Raw genomic sequence first — 20,451 nt, 5'->3', positions numbered from 1 at the left:
TTAGTAACAGGAAAGTACATATTATGGGTTGAATAAAAAAAATCATCCAAAAGCAGCTGAGCAGCAGAAAATATGGAAAAGAAATGTTTATTCTTCTCCAAAATGAGTTTGGACAGCACTGGACAAGATGAGGGTGATGACTCATTTGTAGGTTGGAATCTTCATCCTTTCAACAAGCTTTTATTCAGCGCTGTGTGCTCAATATCAATACCAGAGCCCACGCCTTCCAGAATTCCATGACTGAGGGGAGGAGACATGCAGGGCACGGCAGTGCAAACTCCAGTGTGAAAGTGCTTGGACTGGGTCATGAAGAAAGGCTCCTGGAAGGAGGAGAGCCTGAGAGCCTCTCAGGCTAAGTCCCAGAGGCAGAGATGGGGCTGGCAGGACTGAAACGTTCTTTTACCTCTGCCCGTATGTTGTTCATTATTTTCTCCCTGCAAACTTACTTTTCCCAAGCAGATGATAGACTAAAGTATTCTAAAGACAGGAGATTTCAAGTTCAGAGTGTTTTTTTAAAGTTTAGTAAAGTTAAAAACTGGAATCTCTGCATTAAATACAGAACCTCAGAAATACGAGTCTTCGACAAGTTTCTAAAAGCAGTTACTGAGGAGCTTTCCGGGGAAAAAGGAGAAATTTGTGATCTTCTTTTCTTTCTCACCCAGGTCAGATTTTAGCTGAGAATGCTAGAAACACATGCTTGAATTCAGCTTTTCACTTTTAAATTCCATTTGCCCTTTGTTCTGCTGTCTGGGGTAGGTTTGCTTGGCTCTGAAATTATTCCCAGAGTAACAAGTGAGAGGACGTTTATTTTAGGGGCAGATAAAAGTTGCTGGGCTCTCCAGTTGCCCAGGAACCTCCTTGGCTGCTAAGAGGTGGCTGTCACACAGGATGGGAGCTACAGGTAAGAGGAGAAGGGTGTGTAGAACTGGTTGGCCTTGGAGGCTGGGCTGGAATCGGACTCTTGAAGAGAGCACTCCGCACCTCTCCCGGCCTGCCAGTATTTTTCCAGAATAGTCCCAGCCAAGTGCCTTTACTAGTCTGAACTTACCTAACATTGCAATCCCAGCAGGTCTATTAGGTATGGGTCACAGTTAATCGGAGAGGAAAATTGGGGGGTTCTGGATTTCTTCCTTTTCTGTGAAAGCAGAGGCTGCTCTTAATTGCTTCACAAAGCATCTCCCCCCGCCCACCGACTTGGCTCTCTGCTTTTCTGCCTGATGACTGTCATCCCACAGAGGTGTTACGGTACCTTGTCCTTTTTTACGTACTTGCGCCCACGTGAGGGGATTTCATCATGCAGTCAGTCAGCACAGTACCCACTTTTGCAAGTGAAACCACATAAAGTGATGGAAATTCACGGCTGTTTACTTGTGTCATTATGAATGGACGTTTTGTAGTGAACAAGTTACATAAAAATCTGCTGTGTTATAGCCAAGGGTTCGAATCTAATGGCTCTTGCAATGTACAGGCCTTCCAAGCAATCACCTGCAGCCCTTTATGGACAGCGCTGGTGGTCTGGCCATCGTGAAGGCCGCGTTGGCTCCAGGTGAAAGCCCCGCAGTCAGGTGCCTGTCGTTCTATAGCCTTCTGTTGCAGAGATGGAGGCTGGGTCGTCAGGCCCGGCTTTCGCCTGCCTGGACGGTGGCAGCTTGCCAGCGCGTTTCACTGGGTGGTCTTCAGCAATGGGAGGGGTGGGGAGCTCAGCTCTCCTCACCAAAGGGGAGCAAGAAGGTTGGCAACCAACCCCGTCACTGAAACACCACAAAGGTCCTGAGTGTGCGTGAAAAGGACAGAACAGCTTGCTGAAAGCAGTATTGTGATGGAGTTCATTTTTGTTCCCCTGATTTTACAAACCATGCCTTACATGTATGTGGTGATTCTCCCTCAAGAGGGTGAGCACACGTGAGCAGCAGGTGCCCTCCGTCACGGACATTCCCGTGCTCTTCATTCCCTTACCCTCTCAGGGAATCAGCTGTGGATCTGAAGGGCAGGCCGAGAAGGCCGAGACTGGCAGATCTCAGTGCCAAAGAGGCAGCCGCGCCTGCCTCCGTCGTCCTTCTGCTGACGGAGAGAACGAGAGCTGCCATTTAGCGAGACCTACTGTGTGCCAGGCCCTGTGCTAAGCCCTGTGAGCACTGTCCCTGCAACCCCCCAGCAGTCCTGTGAAGGTGGGTAGCATAATCCTATTCGGCAGATAAGAGAGCTGAAGCCTAAATAATTGTAGGGACTTGTTCTGGTCTCACAGCTGGTAAGTGGCAGAGCCAAGATTTCATGGCAGGGCTGCTGACTCCAAAACTCGGGCTTTGAGAAAAAAAAGGTATCCAGACAGTCTCTCTCCTCTCAGTCTCTCTAAGTAGAGCCCCCTTAGCTTGGGAGAACTGTTTCTTTTGCAACTAACAGAGTGCAAGGGGCAGGTGGCGGCCTTTATGAGACTTGCCTTAAGAGACATGAATTGAAAACTGGGGCCACAACTGGAAGGTTTTGACTGGTTCCACAGCAGCAGCCTGAGGGAAGCTGGGTCCCGAGGCCCAGCTGATGTCTGACTTCGTAGGCAGTGCTGAAAGCTGCCTCTTTCTTGGGTCTCCTCTTGGAACCTGTCTCCTGGCTTTTGCTCCCCCTGGGACATCATCTGAACTGGCTGTCTGAGTCTCTGCTTCCACTACAGGTGCCAGCTGAATCCATGTGGTCCTTGGGTCTCTGCAAGTCTGATCAAGGTCCTCTGAGCCTCGGCAGGGGGAGGAGGGAGAAGGTGTTCTGCCCAGCAGGTACTTTTCCTGGTTAGGAGAAGTGGCAGCTTGTGCAGAAAAATACCCTGGGGAAGGAAGTAGCAACTTTGACAGACAGGTAACTGACAGGAGATGGTACCTTCCAGGCAAATACAGGGAAGCCAGCAGAAAGAATGCTACAGGCCGTTACCTGCAGAGCAAAACCAAGTCTCCCAGCTGGCTTCAGAGAGTGGGGAGATTTGGCTGCCATGAGCATGGAGTTGCCCTCAGTTCCTTGTTTTTCTTAAACAAATGTGGAAAGCCTGAAGCCAGGATGTTCTGGCTTTGCGTGTGCGTGTGGTGGGGGCGGGTACAGGATACCTGGGTTTAAGGTACAATTATGTGACCAACTAGTTGGATAACCCAGAGGAAATCATGGAAACTCTCTGAGCCTCTCTCTCCCATCCTCGCAAGCTGCCTTCTCAGGGCACCATGAGGATGCGGAGAAATGGCACAAGGGAACACTTGATGCAGAAGGTTCCTGCCCACCTCAAAAGCCTCTGGCATCTGTGCTCACCCAAGATGAGTTGGGAGATAAGACATTTGAGGGAACTGGCCAGAGGTCAGAGTCTGGGCACAAGGGCTGCATCTGCTTCTGTGGTTGTGTTTGTTTTCTAAGAGCAGAGGCCTGAACTGAAGGCAGTTGGGTCCTATTGCCAGATAAGCTGCTTTTCCCTCTCTTGTGGGAAGAGACAGTGAAGGCCTCAGGGTCTGGCAGGACTTGAGAGAAGAAAAGCTGTCGTGGCAAGAGGATCCTGGTTCACACTCTTCCTGAGAGAGGAAGAAACAGAGGAGTCTGAGGAGAGTTGGGGTGACCCCATCTGAGAGAGCAGAGGTTTGGAGTGAATCTTATTAGAAAAAAAAAGGGGGAAGTGCTGGAGAAAGATGGTTGTTGCAGGAGAGAGCCATGTTTCTGGGGCCACTTCCAGGTTGGAGATGGTGTGGCATCCTGGTTAAGGGCGGGCTTTGGAACCAGACAGGCCTGGATGTGAACATAGCTTTGCCAGGTGGTAGGCGTATGACCCTGGGCTAGTCACCTGCACTCTGAAACCCTAGTTTCTTAAAGTTGTTGCAAAGAGAAAGCAAGATACTGCATATAAAGCACACAAAATGCATTGTGAACGTTCAGGAGAAGGTGGCCCTTAATAGGAAAGGAAAGGAAAGAAAAACAGACTGGAAGGGGAGTTATCGATGGATTGGGCAGCTGGAAAGAGGAGTAGGTGGAAGGCTGCACTGATGGAACCCCCCACTGGCTCAAGGCTCTATAGAGATGAGGGAATGAGAAGATGGGGAAAGAGAGGAGCCCACAGTGGGGCAAGGTTGTGCCCCAGGTGCCCCCGTAGGTACCAATCTTTAGGCCTGGCCACTGGGAAGATAGCGAAGATAGCTCCCACCCAGCCTTCTCCTCTGCTTCTTCCCTGATCCAGTATATTCCATTCTACTGGTTAGGCCCAAAACCTGAGAGTCACCTTGGACTCTGTTCTTTCTCTCATACTCCACTTTAAGTTGGCAGATGATCTTGGCTTTATTTTTAAGATGTATTCAGAATCCTGCAACTTCTCACCATCCTTGTCTTCCAGCAACATTTCTTACCTGGTCTATTGCAGTAGCTGCCTAAGTGTTCTCCCTGCCTCCACCTCACCTGACCTCCCTGCCCACAGTCTGTTCTTCATGGAGAAGTCAGTGTCAGCTTCCAAAAGAGGAGCCAGACGAGGTCAGTTCTCTGCTCAAAACTGTCCATGGTTTGCTTTCATGCAGAGAAGATGCCACACACTGTCAGCGCCCTCACCTCCCCTATTCGCTCCACAGCCTCAGCGGCCTCCTTGCTGCTCCACCGCCTAAGCAGAACAGCCTCTCTTCTGGGGCTTTGCCCGCTGCCTGGAAGGTACTTCCCCGATAGCTGCACAGCCCCTCCCTCACTTCATTCAGGTGTCTGCTTCGTGGCCACCCTCACTGGACTGCCCTTCATTAAATCACACTCCCACCATCATTCTCTCTTCCTTCAACCTAATCTGTTCTTTCTCAACGTTACACCTCCTGACGTGTCTCTACTTGTTCATCTCCTTATTGCCTGCTTATCCTCTAGAAGGAGAGATCCGTGGGATCAGGGACTTCATTTTGCTCCTTACCACCTCCCCAGTGCCTGGAGTAGACTCTGGGATGTAATTGGTACTCAGTTTTTCTTTTTACTGGTCTACGGGTCTTTCCTGAATCTCAAAACGAGTATAATAAGAGTTTCAAACAGAATGAAGTAATTACCTAAGGATTTATATAAGAAAAATGCATTCTGGGTATATGTATACAGGGGGAATGTGGGAGAGAGGGGCAGGGAATTCTAATACTATTAGGGTGTCTGTTTTAGAAAAGCTGGAAAGCAATGTGCTAGGCCACAGCAGAAGTAGCTCAGCTCCTCTGTCTTCCGCAAGGTGACTGACTTCAGGAATGTCCGTGGATGTGCCATTGTGCCACTGTTCCATTTGTAAGGGGAGGGTGAGAATGGATGCCTCTCTGGCCCTTCTGCATCACTCAAGAGGAGTTTACTGAGCATGGACTTTGTGTCCAGCACTGTGTTAGGCCAGGCTGGGAGCTGCAGAGAAGCCCAGGGCATCCTCACTCCATCAAAAGTTTATAGTCTAGGGCTTCCCTGGTGGCGCAGTAAAAAAAAAAAAAAAAGTTTGTAGTCTAGTTGTTCATCTGGAATTTCCTAAGTGTGCCTGGACCATCCACTGTACTGCTCCCTTCTGTTTGCACAGTTGAATGGGAGTTCTGTTGCATCTGGGACGTGAGGAACACGGGATGAATTTGAGACTAGTTCAGTTCCCTACATATGGGGGCCTGGTGGAGTTAGGCCCCATGGTAGGTACACAGGTGACAGAAATTGTCTCTGTGGTTGGAGAGTTGACAGCCTGAAATACAAGGAATAGGAGGTTTGGATGTCTGCCCAGAGGGGGATAGATCTGACTTCAAATTGCATCTCAGTCATTTCTAGCTTCGTTCTAGATTTAGAAGCTAAGGAAGAGTAAAAATAGGGGCAAATATCCCAAGAGGTCTCCGGATGACAGCAAACATGCCTGAGAAATTACACTACCAAGGTCCCCAGACCCAACATCTACAGCATCTCAGGGAGCTGGGGAGTAGTCCAAACCTCCTCCTCCAGGTTTTTTTTTAACTTAGAAAGAAATTAATAGGCTTTTTTAAAAAAGCAGTTTTAGGTTTATAGAAAAAAATTAAGTGAAAATTACAGGGAGTTACCTCATACCCCTCAACCCCTACCAATTTCCCGAATTACTAACATCTTACGTTGGTGTAATGTGTTTGTTAGAATTGATGAGTCAACATTGACACATCGTTATTAATTAAAGTCCATAGTTTACATTAAGACTTATTTTTTGCATTATACAGCCTGTGGTTTTAACAAATGCGTAATGATACATATCCACCATTATTATAGTATCAGACAGAATAATAGTTTCACTGCCTAAAAATCCCCTGTGCTCCACCTATTTGGCCCTCCCTCCTTCCCTCTCCCAATCCCTGGCAACCACTGCTCTTTTTACAGTCTTTGTAATTTTGTCTTTTCCAGAATGTCATGTAATTGGAAGCATACAGTATATATAGTCTTTCCAGGTTGGCTTCTTTCACTTAGCAGTCTCCTCCAGTTTTTTTTGTTGTTGTTTTTTGTGTGTGTGTGCGGTACACAGGCCTCTCACTGTTGCAGCCTCTCCCGTTGCGGAGCACAGGCTCCGGACGCGCAGGCTCAGCGGCCATGGCTCAGGGGCCCAGCCGCTCCGCGGCATGTGGGATCTTCCCGGACCGGGGCACGAACCCGCGTCCCCCGCATCGGCAGGCGGACTCTCAACCACTGCGCCACCAGGGAAGCCCTCCTCCAGTTTTAAACATGGCCTCCACGCCACTCCCCCTCACACCATACATCCAGCTGGGGTGCAAGACGCTGACAACGGAGGAACCCACAGCCAGTGCTGAGACCCACCTGCCCAGAGCCCACGGGTCTGCAGTGCTGCTCCTCTGTCGTCATCCACTGGACATGCCTGGCGCTGGTGCTACTGGAGTTCAGCCCAGGCTGGTAAACTGTCGGTTGCTGCCTGTGTTTTGGTTCCACATCTGGAAGTATCGGCTGTGCAGACCTTCTGTCACGCTCTTAAGTAGAGAGACAGGAGGAGCACCGGGCCGTTTGCCTTCGTCCTCACTAGTTTGGTTTACTTGCTCTGGAGCTTTGGACAAGCGGCGGGGAAGTGAGCCTCCCAGGCAGGCAGGGCAGGCAGCACTCCTTCACGCCGCATCCGGCGGCAGCCACAGCTCCCTCAGCCGCCGAAGTTGCTGTCTCAGCCCAACTGGTGTCTGTGCTGAGTCCTGGGAGGCAGTGAGCTTCAGGGCTTGTTTTGTGGTCATTGAGCAGGAAGACTGATCAGGCACAGAGTGAGAACGTTTTCCCTGCCCAGAAGTGCTTCTTTCTTCAGTCAGCCTCACAAACGAGGATTCCTTGCGGTGTATGTGTGTGTATGTGTGTGTGTGTGTGTGTGTGTGTGTGTCAGGAACCCCAGTGTGTGTGTGTGTGTGTGTGTGTGTGTGTGTGTGTGAGGATCATTGAGCAGGAAGACTGATCAGGCACAGAGTGAGAACGTTTTCCCTGCCCAGAAGTGCTTCTTTCTTCAGTCAGCCTCACAAACGAGGATTCCTTGCGGTGTATGTGTGTGTATGTGTGTGTGTGTGTGTGTGTGTGAGGAACCCCAGTATTCAGTGCCCTCACCAGTCATTAAACAGTGAGGCTCTTGGGGGATGAGGGATAATGACGGATTTTATAACTAGAACAGAAGGAGGAACTCCTCCAACCCGGCTCCAACTCTGGACCCCAGTTAGAGGAAAGGGGACGTGCGTGTGAATGGGGGTCACGTGGGCCATCTGGTTGAAGCAGGCTGAAACGTTCCAGGGCTGAGAGGAAAGGGGTGTACTACGTGAAGGGGGTTTCAACCCTGGGGAGCAGGGACTGAGACTTAGACCCCAGCTTCTGTTGCTTCTACGTAGAATAAATGAAGAGCTGAGGCCAGCTGGCACCTCCTCACTTCCAAGGACACCAGGCAGGTGCCTCAGAGTTCAGTAAAAAGGAGAAAGAAAACATGGCCTCCTTGGAAAGTCAGCTCTCAGATGGTAGAAACTCCATGCCAGTGATCCCAATCCTTACCACCTCGTCCTCTGGTTTGCTCTTTGCCTAGCCCACCCTCCCATCTGTATCCTGTTCAGGGACTTGCCGAGAGCTCTTGGGCTGCCATTCAGTGGTTCTTCCGACTTGTACCCTGTGCAAGTGGAGACTAATAGTACTTGTGCCAGGTGTGTCACCGAGACTCTGAGCTCTAATGCAGCGGAGTGTTTAACGCTCCTTCAACTCTTCAGAGAAGTACTGTCTACAGGCAAGCCATCCTTGCTTTTGTCGTTAATTATGGAATCAGGGTGGTGTGCCCTGCACCCTCTTGTCTTCCTGGGTCTCGCTGCAGCATCTGGAAGGCTGTGACTGATGATTGACCGTCAACACATGGGAGGCCTTGGCCCTTGTCACAGTTTGCCTGGGGAGGCTAAGGATAGAGAACTGCTGAACATGGGAGGGTGAGACCCATGTTCCCTGCCAAATCCAGCCTTCATTCCTGAGTCACCTCCTCACATGCTGTCCCCCCAGGAGGGCCTGTGGGAGAATCCCAGACCGGCTTCTGTAGGTGCAGCCAGGCAGTGTGTGTCGAGGAACAGGGGCCACGTTTGCTAAACCAAAAGATAAATACATGATCTGACAAAGCATTTGGATGGGACTTTTCCCCCTGATTTTGGGGGGGAAAACCTCAGAAACGCTGAGTTTATAAATATCTTGTGATGTATTAAAAAATCACCCTTTAGTACGAGGAATGGCATTCTGTCCAGTTGGGGGCCATGCCAGGACCTCCCAGCGGCATGGTTGCCTGTTAGGGCAGGTTGTGCAGGGGAACGTGGTGTGGCCTCGCCACACGTGTGAAGCTTCAGCAAGTGTTGGTGGAAGGAAGTCTCCAGGGCAGTCTGGGTTTTCTCTAGCACTTTCTCTACAGAACACTCTGTGGGAAACCAGGGCAGGGTCCCAATTTTACCCACCACTGCCCGACTCCCCTCTCTAGAAAAAGCCTCCATGGCCGTGGAACAGGGAGGCTCCTGAACAACTAAGTTCTACAGCTTTCAAAGTCAGGAGGTAAAGAGGACCAGCCTGCCCAGTTGTGATGGAGTGTTAGGCAGCAGAACTCATTTTCCCTACACAAGGACACTAACCAAAGTGCCAGCGCTAACGCCCGTGGTCTAGATGGGGGAAAGGCAGTGAGGCCTTCTTTCTCTGAACCTCAGCCAAAATGAGGTGTGTTACCCTTCCCCGGGCAGGGGGTTCTGACCTGTCTCCCACTCTCTGAAAATCATGATGCCCGCTGCAGCCAGCCTCCCTTCAGTCACTGAGCTTCCACACTGAGCTGTTTCTAGTTATCTAAGACCCAGCAATAAACCTTGCCTAGAGCAGTGCTGTTCATTCCTCTTCAGGCATTTTCCACGTGGCCCCAAAGACATGTTTGTAACCATTAAAGAGTGGCCTTTCAGTTGATCAGCCAACAGATTATTGAGCACCATGTTTGCTGCCCTCAAAACACTTATCACTTAGATTCTGAATATTTCCCAAAACCAAGCAAGAGGTCATTTCACGTTGAACTGCATTATCTACCTTCTCTCATTGGAAGAGCCCTTGGCTCAGAGGAGGTGCTAGATGTCACCATTATTATCATCATGATTATTATTACTTTGGCTTTTGCGATAAGCTGCTGATTTATAATTCCTTCCCAAGAGCCCATATTCTCGGAGAATTTGGCTATGTAAAGAGCTGGGTCACTTACGGTATGTTTGGGAATTTTATAGGTAGAGAAATGGAGGTCCAGAGAAAAGTGATGGTCTTTCACTTGGACCTTGAAGCCTGTGCACTTGGTTGGTTCTGCCATCAGGGAAAAGCCCGCCAACACTGGGGACCTGTCATTGGTGAGATATGCTCAGGGTTCTGGGGAAGGCCCATCCAGGACAGGGAACCCAGAAAGGAAGCAGAGGGCATGGGGGGCAGCCAACCGGGTCCAGGTTCCCAAGCCAGAGCACCAAGGAGATAGGCTTCTCAGGACCTCCTCTGGCTGCGGCCAGCAGTACCCTTTCAGGGGTGGGGCTGCCTCTTTGGCCCAACACTAGGGAGCCTTTAGAGGTTGAAGAGAGGTATACTGCCCTCCGTTACCAGAACCTGGGCGCTCGTGGAAACCTGCCGGACAGTGCTATTTGGCTTAATTGAGGTGACATGTGGGGCAATGGGCGGGGAGGGGGCGGGGCGCGGGCGTCCTGGAAGTTGGTGCAGGACTGAGAAGGTTTAGGATGATCTTGTTCTAGTCATCCTATTGAAAAAGCAAGTTTCATTATTATTTAAAAACTCAAATACACAAAAGCAGAAAGAGGAGTATCATGAACCCCATGTACCCATCACCCAGATTCAACAATTATCAAGACAAAAGAGTTTTTAAAAATACTACTTTGTTTTCATTACTCTGCTCTGTGTGCAGATAGGACAAGGATGAACGCCACAAGGGTACTTTTTCCAAAAGAAGTGTGTGATCCAGTCTTCCCATGCCCTTCTAACAGGGGCATGGAAAAGAAAGAACCCCAGCCCAGGGCCCTCGGGTTTGATTCTCAGTTGCTCCATTGTGCTCTGAGATGTTTCTGTGTGTCTCCTTTACCAGATGCTGAGCTCTTAGAGAAAGCTTGAACTTTATCTTTGGATCCACAGAGCTTCATATTGAATGAGTGTTCAATAAGTGTTTATTGACTTGTAAGACAAAGGATTGTATGCGTCAGAATGGACAGGTGTAAGTGATGTGAGTACTTAGTTCACCATTTGGGGAAGAAAAGGGGCAGCTGATGGGGTTTAGAGTTGAGTAAGGGGCCATTATCTGAACTCTGGGGGATCCAGAATGGGTGAAAGTTTAGGCATGATCATTCTGCAATGCAGGGGCTCCTGGTTTGGCCAAGAAGGAAGAAGTCAGCAGCAAGAGATGACAGGAGAGAGCTGGATCAGAGCTGCTCTCTGCCTGGTCCCCAGATTCAGGTGTCTGCAGACCCGGGTATGGGGGGACAGGGGTCTAAGGACAGAGGCTCCAGCTCCAGACCCACTTTTCTGGGTGGCCAGAAGCAGTCCGCAAGCCGCCTATGCCACCAGGGTCTGCGTGTCATTCCAAGCACTGCTTTTATTCATTTTGGAGTTGGCAAGGAACGGGCTCCTCCAAGTGTGAGGACCAGAGTCTGCTTCCAGCCTGTGGAGTGCTGGGCACCTCGGCTGCTCTGTGGCCCCCTGGGCAGCGTTTGGGGTGGTATGAAATGGGTGTTGGAGGAACAGGAGGGGAGATGCTGCAAACACCGGCTCAGGTCTGACCCTGGGTGTAGCCAGCAGGGGCCTCAGGCAGGGTGCACCAGGGCCCACACAGACCCCAGGGAAGCCTCCAGTCCCCGACTTTGATCAGCGACCTGCCCCTCCCTTCCCTGCCTGGTCTTTTTCAGTTTAAACTTCGAGCTCTGTCCTCACATACACGCGTGATGTGTGTGTGAGTGTAGTGTTTTAATTTTTATCTTTGGCAGAAGTTAAGACACAAAATGGATTTGGAAGGAAATGAAACCAGTCTTGGTATACGCTGGGTAGCGGCAGCTTCATTCCTGGAGTGGGAGGGCCGCAGGTGGGGAGGGGCTGGGCGGGACCCAAGTCTCTAAGGTTGGGGTGAGGTGCTCCTTCCACCCCGGCAGGGACCAAACTGAAAATCCACTTCTTGGGGAAGGGAAGGCCGGAAGCTAGAGGCTGGGCTGTTAACCCTTTGGGCTGTCAAAAAGCCCGTTCCAGGGGAGCCAAAGCCCACTGGTGCAATCTGGTGTTAAGTGGATGTGGGACCCCTGGACAGCCAACACCTGTTCTACTTCCTGGTGGTCTGTGATCCCCTGAGACTGTTCTCAATTTGTTAAGGGAATCACTGACTGCACTTCAGGTTTTCATGTGCAAACACTAAAATGTGCATATGCTTGGAAAACTTCCGGTCTCCTGCTAAGCTCTCTGCCCCCAGAAGTGGTGGTGGCCCCAGCAGGGGTGACTGTGGCCCAGGGACCTGTTTAAGTGTCACCTTTGCTACTCTGGAAGCCGACTCGGCCCCCAAAGTAGGTGCTGTTTGCAGTGGTGGTCTCTTCTTGCGTTTTTATTTCTGTGTGAAGAGGGGAAAACTAGGAATCTGAAAGTCCAGAAAATATCTGGGGATATCTGAGAGAAACTTTGAGAAAATGTTTTATTCGTTAAAGTGTATTAAGATATTCGATTTGTGGAATAAAAGAAAATAGCTTTAAAAATGGCAAGAATTTCACTAAAAATAATAGAGCAGGGAACATCTTTATACAAAACTCGCAATTCCAACCGTGGCGTCCAGTGCAACCAAGGCATTTCTGGCAGACCTTCTCTGTCAGAATGACCCACAAATCCATGGCAGAGACTCCCAGGTGTTCTCAACCCTGGCTGCACATTACAGTTTCCAGGAAAGGGTTTTGAGAATGCTGATACCTGGGCCCCACTTCCACAGGCTCTAAGTGAATTGGCCTGAGGTGCTACCCAGGCGTTGAGGTGTCTTAGTGTCCCCGGATGACTGTTCCATGCAGCCAGCGTTGGGAACCTCCAGTCTTATGCTTATGTAAGAAAAGAAGGAAGATGAGAGAGGTCAGATTAAGAAATGGAAGAATGTTATTGTCTCTCACTACATGCTGGTGCATATTACATGGATCCAGACTCAGAGGGCCTCGGCCAACTTGTGGATGGGATTGAGGCACTCACTCAGGACTGACTCCCGCGGGGGTGGGGGACTGAGCATGCTCATGAGTTGGCTACAGAGTGCATTGTGGGACCTGACGAACCAGTCCCTCCTGAAACATGGTGGCGAGTGCCTGACTCCAACCCAGCCTGATTTTGTTTTTTTCAGCCTTCCTCAGTTTCCTTTTTCGGTTTGTCTGCTTGAATCTACCAAGGACACCAATACCAGCAGGCAGGGGAAGCAGGTAACCCTGGCTTTGAATCCTTTACTTGAGCAAGATGTTTAACCTCTCTAAGCCTCAATTGCTGCATCTGTAAAATGGAGATGACAATACTACCTCCTTCACAGAGTTACTTAGAGGTTAGGCAAGATAATACGTGCACATCATCTCACACATAGTAACTCAACAAATGGTCACATACTCTCTTTTATGCTAAGATGGACTATTTCTTCCAATTCTAAATATTTGCCTTAATCTCATATTGCAACAAAACCTGGTGTGTTACATTCACTAAATCTGAATGACTTTTAATTAAATTTACAAATCAGTTAAGTTAGGAAATTAGTGATTTAGCAGGAAAAAAAGGCAGTCCTTAAATGTTAATATGCTCAACATCGTTAATTGCAGCAAACGAAGTGCTTGGTGGATATTTTATACAATTTACTAAACAAAGTAATTTCAGATTAGTAAAGGTTGCTAAAAGAATATTAAATGTGTTTTCATTTTTTCCAAAATGCTTGTCCACATTGTGTGGATGCAACAGAATCCTGGAATTAGGGGAGGGGTTCTTTATAAGCCAGAGGAGTTGACTGTTGGATATAGACAAAGGAAACACTTTAGATGTGATCATGGAGCAAAGAGCAACATTTTATAGCCCAAGGAGTTGTTAGGAAATGAGGTCCCTGGGCCTATGGGAAGATAAAATTTCAGTGATGACATCATAATATTTGGGGATAGTTTTTTTTTTTTTATTTACCTTTTTAATTACAAAAATAACTACACACTCACTTGGAATATTTCTGAAGTGTTTAGTATAAAAAGTGCACATTTCCTGCTCTTCACCATAACTGATGTTAACATTTAAGTGTCTCCTGACCTTATCCTATGACAATCCAAATAACTGTACACCACATATTCACATGTAATTTTTTAAAATTACAAACATGGGATGCTGTTTTACAAGTTGTTTTTGGGATATTCTCCAGGAACCTCTTAGGCCAACATTTCCCAAAGTGTATTTGATGAAATTCTCCTCACTAATGGTACTCTGAGAAAAAAGAGTAGTGTGGTCAAGTCAGTCCAGGCCTGTGGTCAAATAAGTCCAGGCCTGTGGTTGAATGAGTTCAGCCTTCAGTGCATACTCTACCCCCCTTTCGGTGATGCACAATAGGTAACAGCCCATTAAAGGCTCTGAAAAGGCCTGCACTAAAGAAACCTAATTTGCTTTTTTTAACAGAGCATTTCCCTACATTCTTTTTGCTAGCACATTTTAACAACCGATAGATTTTTAGAAGCGCTGTTTTAGGCATTCCTCACTAACCTCCCCTCCACCTACTCCAGCTCCTCCATCTGCAACCTTGTGGGGTAGGCAGGAAGAAAAAAAGCTCATCTATTCATTTAATTAACAAATACTAACTGTGCTTCTAGAGATAGATGCTGGGGCTACGGTAATGAGCAAGATAACAGGCCCTCTACCCTGGGAGGCTCCAGAGCAGCCAAGGTATTAGTCACACAGGATGGGTTGCACCTGGGCCGGCAGAGCATCAGCAGGGATCCTCTGCAGCTGTGGAGCCTGGGAGTAGCGGCTGGAATTATCCCTACCCCCTCCGCCCCACACCCTTCATCACGCCTCCAATTCCCCACACTTCGCTCTGCTATAAATAGTGGTGCCTGACCCAGCTGGCAGGATTCCATGTGTTTGCTTTCTCTGCGTGTGCCAGCCCTGCACGGAGGCCACTGGGCTTCCCAAGTTGGGGAGGGCTGACAGGAGTTGGGGTCGGAGGCTTCCAGCAGAAGGTGGGGACAGACGGACGGACTGGAGCATGCTTCAGGTTTTCAAATTGGTATTTATTTTAAGTTTTAGTTGGTTTAAAAGAGCTTTCTAAGTGAGGAAGATTGGGGGTGGGTCGGGGACTGAATGTGTATATTTGGGGGTCAGAGAGGTGGAGAAAGTCGGTTTGCGTGAGGTCAGATAGGAAAAAAGTAAACTGTCATGATTCTAGAGCATACTTCCCAGCTGGAGCTGGAGAGCTGGAGTTGTTTGCTATGTGAGCACATGTGCACACGTGTGTGTGTGTGTGTGTGTGTGTGTGTGTGTGTGTGTGTGTGTGTTGTTCGCCTGTCTTAGAGGTAGTGCGTGTACATGCCCAGAGCAGGATGCCTGGAAAGCCTGGGTGGAGGTGTCTGGCCCCTGAGATACTTACCTATTCTTAAACCTCTTTTGTTGAAATATTAGGGATAAATCTGTAACAAGGATCAGACTAATGAAGGTACTTCTACAAGTAACCCCAAAGGAGGTGACTCAAATTGAATAAGTTGCTGTCATTTATTGAACAACTGCTTTGAACCAGTCATTGTTATAGATAATTTGCTGATGGGATCTGTTTCTCCTTCAACATGCTTGTGTGAGAGATGTTATTGTCCTGCGTCAAAGTGGTTCCTCTTAAATGTCCGGGTAAGGGTTTCTTGCTTGAAGGAAAGTCTAGGAGAGACACTGTCTGTGTCACAGTGCAGTCAGGTCAGATGCCAGCTAAAGAGAGGCAGCTTCTGATCCCGTCTTGGCCCTGACTTAGCAGTTCAGCCATTTTGCCCCATGGCTTAGCTTTTCATTTAAGTGCAGCTTCAGATTTCCTGCCAGCGTGCAAGAGCCTGTTAAGGGTTGGGTGTGTGTGTGTGTGTCTGTGTGTTAGGGGTTGAGGTGGGAGTGTGCCCACGAGTTGGAGTTGGGGCTGGTTTAGCCCAGCATTTGCTTGAATCGGCCCCAGGAGTGGACAGGTCAAGAAGTGGCAGCCTGATCCTCATTCACTCTGGGTCACAGAACTGGAGACCGGTTTTGAGTCCTGGGGAGGGTATGGCTGTGGGCCTGGTGCCATTGGTTGCTTAGTCAACATGAGGAAGGGGCACAGAAAATGCCTGCAGGTGACAGCTTAATTGGAATTGGTGGTAATTATGTTGCCTAACAGAGTAAATCAGTCTTTTCAACCCCCAAACGTCCTAAATGCCCAGCTTCCCCTCCTAAGAAAAAGCTCCCTCTTGACTATGTGACTACAGTTCTCTGTCCTCTCTGCCATGACCTTTCACTTTTGTGTTTTGGGTTGTAATTCGTTCACTCAACGGGTGTTTGCTGAATACCTCGAACCGTGTTATACACTCAAGATGTCCTTGTAATAAGATCACCGCCATTCCTGATCCCTGAGCGTTTGGTCCAGCGGTCAGGCAGACCATAAATAATTAGCGTGATGGTGCTTCCACGGGGGAAGTGCAGGACTCCAGGGGACAAGAGCTGGTGGCCCAACTGCTGCCTGACATAGAGTGGGTGCTGGGAGCTTGCCTAGCGAAGGAAAGCGAGTTTCCCTGGGCGCCTGCTTCTCCCCACACTCTCCCCCGTCTCCTCCTTGGCAAGCCTGCCCTCACCCACGTCATGCTCCGGCGCTATGAAGGGAAGCCCTATGTCCTGCTTGTCTTCCCCCCGAATAAGAACCCCATTGGGCTCCCCAGAGGCAGGGCGATAGGGACGGAGATCTCAGACACCCATGCATCACCTTCCCCTGCTCAAGCTCTGCTTTGCATCAGAAGCAGCCCTGGGGGTTCACCGGATCCAAACTCCAAGGACCAAATAGAGTCAGGCCTGGAAGAGATCTTGGAGGTAGGTCTTTACAGCTTAGCAAACATTCACTGAGTATCTGTTATGTGTCCAGGAGAGACTTGTATATAAATAAGGTACAACACTGTGAGAAGTGACAGTGACAAAGCTGAGGCTTCAGCAGTCCTCATAGGCTTCCATTAGCTCTAAGCCTCTTACCTACCTTAAGTGATGTACTTTGATGACTCTCCTGGGACTATAGTAGGAATGAATGTGGATGACGGAAAGGAGGCTTCTTTTAGGACTTGTGAAGAGGACTAAGTTGGAGGACTGACCTTCTGTGCTGAGCAGGGCCTGAGCGTACAAGTGTGAGTGTGTGTGCGTGCGCTCAAATGTATGCCACATTTCTTTTGTCATGCCTCTGATGCCTTTACTAGTGGTTCTGGTTCTTTGCCTGTACTTTGTAAAAATCCAGTCTATCTTTGATCTTTTCTTGAGCCAGACTGCATTTGGTATAATAGAAAGATGGTGTCAAAGCGAAGGTTGACTAGGTCCCAGGTTCTTTAAGGATGGGAAACTGCCTACTTTTCTCTATGTCCCCTCCACCCTCCATTCAGTGTGTGGCACCTAGTGGGTGCTAAGTGTGGTTTTGCTGAACTGACCTGAATTCTGCCCTGAGCCCACCCAGGGACTTGTACCTCTCATCAGGAGTGACTTTGGGGTTGCCAGCTGTTTTATCTGCTCCGCTCACCGTGATCACTAAGCAGAACACCCTTGTCTGTCCTACTCTTCTTCTGGCAAGGTTTGCGTTCACGCATGGCTCACTTGTCCAAAATCCTTTGTCCTAAGAGATAGGACTTAAGCTGTTAAGGTCTGCCTTAAATGCTGTTCAGGTCCTGGGACTGGTTTGCCTATGTACTGTGTTTGTGCTGTCTACCCACACTCTAAATTCCTTTCACATTGGATCTCTCATCAGCTGTGTGCACCAGAAGCCTTGGAAGTGAATGCTTCTGTTTCCTCTCCAGTCACTGTTACCATTTTACTTTGCTGTTTACCTGTGTGGCTATAGCCCTGGCCATAGGCTGTAATTAGAAACAGGTAGGTGTAAAAAGAGCAGGTGGTCTGTTGTGGCTTTGTGAGCTCACCGATGTGGTCGGAGGTGAGCTCCGTACTGGGGCTGGGAGTTGGGGGGGACGGGTCAGAGGGGGATTGGGGGTGTGTTTTCCTTTCTATAAACACTTCTCCATAACTTCTTGTCCAGATGACCTACTGTCTGACAGGGATCTTTCCCCTTTCTCTCCAAACAAGTAGAGACACTATGGAGAAATTATCCTCATTATCATCATCAAGAGAGTGCAGAGAGAGGGCATAAACAGGGTGGGATGGTGGGAGAGGTTATTAGCTTAAGTGATATAAATGTTGACTAGTGTTGGGTGGAGATTGAGAGGCTAGCAATTGTCTTGCCACAAACTTGGGAACACTGTAGTACCACCCAGGGATCTCCTGTCCCACTGGGCTGTTGTGAGGTTCTGTAAAACACTGTATAGAATGTAGGTGTTACTGCTTTTTTTCGACAAAGAATGTTTCTTGAACTTCTGATGCATGTGTTGTTGGGCAGCAGAATCAGGCCATAGCTTAATTGTGTACAGCTGATGAGGAACAATGAGCAAAGAGAGGATAGCACATCTGTCTGGAGTTGTTCAAATGCAACATGTCCTTAAGTCTTAAAGGACATTAATCTCAAAGCCCGCCAGTTCCACAGTATGAAATTAGACCTCCAGTGAATGGCTTTCAGTAGAAAAGTTCCTCGACACCTGTCCCCACTCACTGCTGTGTGCCAGGCTGCCTTCACACGTAATCTCCTTAACTCTTATTAGCAGCTCAGCAAAGGGGGTATTATCACTCGCATTTTCACAGACAGTAAACTGAGGGTCAAAGACTAAGTAATTTACCCATAGTCACCTTCTACCAAAGGTAGAAGTGGCAGAGCTCTTATCCAAACCCAAGGCTCATGGTATTTCAGTACCTGATCCTGCAGAGTTTCAATGTTGTCACTTAGTAGAGAAGCTATGTCTATAATACAAATTTGAGATGAGCCCTAAAATCCTTATGTGGTAAAGCATCACGAAGTGTTTTAATAACCTCTTTCCCCATCTGTAAAGGGGACATTAACACTCCCTGGGCTGTGATGATGAAAAGTGGACCATGTGTGTCCACCCCCAGCACTGGGCTCGGCCCAGAGTAGGCGCTTGGCGTATTTAGTGCTCTTATCCCTACTCCCCTCCCCATGCTCTCTCTTCAGGCCTGAACTTGTCCTTTTTCTCACTTACAGCTTTCTTCTTTCTCCTTCTCCTGTCCCTCTCTGCCTGCCTCCTTCCACCCTGGCCTCAAGCTCAGGGCCATGCTGTCGCTGGCTAGCTGATAGCCAATCACGGTATCATCCTAGATGAGGTTCCCTGCCGTTCTGTGACTGCAGGAAGCCTGAAGTCTCGAGCTTATTTGGGTGTTTGTTTTGGGAGAAGAGAGAAGAAGGAAAACAAAGAAGGTTCTTGAATGAAACCTCAAGCCATAGGAGCATCTGCAGAGGCACTGACTTCTGTCAGGCAGCTTGGCCTTCCCTAAGGGCTGCCAACTCATCTAAGGGCCATTTGGGTTTGAAAAATAAAGGCCACAGTTAAAGTCATTTCCCCCTAGAAAAACCCTTTGGTTCCACCACTGATAAGTGGGTCTGCGTGCGTTCCTCTTACAGGTCCACGGGTCAGAGTAACATTCCTTCCCAATCCCAAATTTCTAATCCAAATAGACCCTTCAGTTCAGCAGACATTGACTTTTCTAGGTGCTAGGGTTACTGAGAGGAAGTGGACGCCTCCTTGCCTTCAGGAAGTTTAGAGTCTGGGAAAAGAGGCATATTACAGACAGGCATAAATCATCGTGGAAATGTTGCAGTAGGTGTGCACAGCGCTGTGGAAAGTGAGGTGAGGAATAATCAGTGGAGGCGTTATACAGTGACGCTGGAGGTAAGTTTCGAAGGATAAGAAAGGGAGAAGCAGAAGATGGTTCTGGGAGAAGGAAGGTGTGAAAAAGCAGCTTGCCCGGGACTTAGGGCTTGTGGGAGGAAGACAAGGGGAAGGTTGGCTGCAGCCCAGTTAATACAGAGCCTGGAAGGTTGTGTGAAGAAGTTTGAACCTTATTTAATCGTACTTGTTTGGGGAGCTATCAAAGGTGAGTCTATTAGCTGTTTTGCTTGTTTGTTTTTAACTGACCTCAAAAGGGGAAAAAATCACTCCTAATTCCTTCACATTTTCAAATCAGCTGCTTTTATTTGTTTCCTATTTCCTTCCAGGCCTTACCCAACTGTTTACATGCTTTTTACAAAATGCGATCTGCTTTTTTCCTTAATATCCTTTAAACATTTTTCACGTTGCTGCTTGCTCTTTCTAATTATTACTTTTAATGGCTGCATAATAGTCCATTGATTTTTCTGCCATAACTTAAAGCAGTGTGGTAGAGTGAAAAGAGCCAAGGTTTTTAGCGTCAGCCAGACCTCATTCAAATCCTGACTCTGTGGTTTACCATCTGTGTGATCTTGGACAAAATATTTAATCACTCTGAGCTTTAATTTCCTCATTTATAAAATGGGTTGGTCGTACACCTACCTTACAGGGCCATTGTGAGAATTATATCAAATTAGGCAAATTATGGATTCTGGCCTATAGGAGGCATTGCTGAATGGCAGCTGCTCATTTGTCATCTTTACTGTTTGGTTCAGCTCGTTATTCTAGAAAGGAGGTAGGTGACAATGTGGAGGCTTATTAGTTGGGGAGAGGAGAATCAGGGAGCCAGTGTGAAGGCCCTCGACATGCACCGTCTGATACAGTAGCCACTAACACACGTGGCTGTTGAGTGCCTGAAATGTGGCTGGTCTGCGCCGGGATGTGTAGTAAATAGAAAATACACACTAGGGGCTTCCCTGGTGGCGCAGTGGTTGAGAGTCCGCCTGCCGACGCA

At 48.5% G+C, this 20,451-nt stretch overlaps 1 protein-coding gene across 1 annotated transcript in view; it reads left to right on the top strand.

Moving 5' to 3' along the window:
* BOC (BOC cell adhesion associated, oncogene regulated) overlaps window positions 1–20,451 on the top strand; it is a 62,363-nt gene that overhangs the window by 5,402 nt on the left and 36,510 nt on the right. The gene's annotated exons all lie outside the window — the stretch shown is intronic.

Source organism: Physeter macrocephalus, chromosome 1 (assembly GCF_002837175.3).
Source record: "Physeter macrocephalus isolate SW-GA chromosome 1, ASM283717v5, whole genome shotgun sequence".
Lineage (NCBI taxonomy): Eukaryota > Metazoa > Chordata > Mammalia > Artiodactyla > Physeteridae > Physeter > Physeter macrocephalus.
This window is presented reverse-complemented; position numbering and strand designations above follow the sequence as displayed.